The 1958-nt window shown below is 50.0% G+C and overlaps 1 protein-coding gene across 1 annotated transcript in view; it reads left to right on the plus strand.

The window, feature by feature from the left end:
- Pmar_PMAR009609 (hypothetical protein) overlaps positions 1–1958 on the plus strand; it is a gene marked incomplete at both ends in the record, with an annotated part of 3907 nt that overhangs the window by 1423 nt on the left and 526 nt on the right. The window lies entirely within an intron of this gene.

A 1958-nucleotide genomic window follows, 5' to 3' on the forward strand; every position in this document is an offset into this window, starting at 1 on the left:
AGTTTTCGAAAGATATTAGGAAAATAGATACACACTGTGTATTACACAGGTTCTTATGGGTGTTGAAGAGTTTGAAATGTATTGAGAACAACTCCGATGCATCGTAGACCGCATAATATTCCGCAGTGTACTGTGTACCTCTCATGCACGTGATCTCTCAGGAGGCATTCATGAAAGTCCAAGCAATGAGACAGTATTCACATAACTATCACTAATAGAGTATTGACGAATAGCAACATGACACCACTATAGCTAGATCAACGCCAACACGTTGGCGAGCGATCCACATGTCATCGCCAACGACCTCTGGAGAGGTCAGCAGTAGCACTTCAGCTAGCTCTGTTATCCGCCTCGCTAGTCTCGAATCTTGAGTCATTTCTCGCTAGTCTGCTCAACAACCTCCTCTCGAACTCCTACTGATGTAGACCGTGTGTTATCGACAAGGCATTGATGATCCCACCAGTCCGTCTCTGCTCTTTCGAATTCCGCTGTACTGAATCCATGCCCTTCTGCAAAATAGCTACAAGAGGATGAGGCTCTGTTGAATATTCCTTCTGGAGATGTCTGCAAAATACATACTGGATCACCAAAAACGACAGAGTTCACTCATCGATTAATCTTAGCCCTTGTTTGTAGCAGCGGACCGCAGCACCAACATCGCCCGTATATCTGCGCTCAGGTAGAGCTGCGGATGACAGGCTCCCATAAAGCCGCCATACTCATATTCAACTGCCATTTGCTGGTACGCTGTGATCAGAAGGAAGACTTTGTCACGAAACTCTGACGAAGATGCCGCCGAGTCGCTTCCCAGGGTCTGATTCGAACTTCAGAGACCCGCCTTAAGGGGCGCTTCCTCCCACAGATTCTCGTTCAAGTGCTTCCCTCCCCCCTCCTCCTCCTGTCGACTCCGCGTTCTGGACCTGCTGAGTTCCATCGAAAGCCTCCGGGCGATGAGTTGTAGAGCAAGCGACCAACATGCTTGTGACTACATGGCCGATCCAGAGCAGTTATGAAAGTGTGCGGGTCGTCAACCAGAAACCCGCGGTACAACAACCTCATGAGAAATAGCAGCTACTGTTTCCTCGAGCGAATTGTCTACTAAATCGCTGATGGAATGAATGCGTAGAAATGACACCTGCGCGGTTCGAACCTGCGCCTCCATCCTCCACAGAGTTCCCGAGTTCCACATAAGCCCAGAGCATGCCTGGTGTAGTACCGGCAGTTCTATCACAGCCCCGATGAAGTGTCGATTCATTTTAGGCTCTTTCCCTCGCTTTTTCTGTAGCTCCCGGGTGATGATCTCATACAGAGTAATTGTAGCCTCCGAGGCATAGAGCAGAGCCTCCTGGTGCCTGAACCGCACTTGCTCCACAAGGACGCCAACAGCATCTCCACTTCCCCAATCTTGACTGAGTTGCTGAGATGTGTAGCCGTGTCCGAGCTTCATGTTCACGATAGTTCAACGCCAAGGCCTTTTCGAAATACCTCATAGACTGGGACCTATACAAACGTCATTGCACTTCAGTGGGGTACTTCAATGCAGTGTGTAGCTTCCCGCAGGCTCGGCAGTACAATCCAACAGTGTTGTACCTGCATCGGCATGAGCGTGAGGACTACGAGAGTCGATGGAGTCCCCATTACGTATGGCTCAGCTCCGGCAGTGTGCCCAGTTTTTCGCTGAGATGTTCAGCACGTTCAAGCACGTCTAAGAGGGAGCCGTAGGGGCTATCTGCCGGGGCTACTGGTGCCTGAGGAGCTTCACAAACCCTGCAGAGAAACTTTCCAGCGATTAAGTGCCGTGAATATTTTCCGGATAAAACGTTCGGTTGGTATCTACCCCTCAGTTTTACGATGCTCAACACATACAATAACCAAATCTCAATTGCCCCCATAACCATTACCTCGCATCCAGGCCTGGACAGCCTCGTTGCATGCAAGGCAAAGGTCTCGCATGACCG

The sequence above is a fragment of the Perkinsus marinus genome (genome assembly GCF_000006405.1).
Source record: "Perkinsus marinus ATCC 50983 genomic scaffold scf_1104296967452, whole genome shotgun sequence".
In the NCBI taxonomy this organism is placed as follows: Eukaryota; Perkinsozoa; order Perkinsida; family Perkinsidae; genus Perkinsus; species Perkinsus marinus.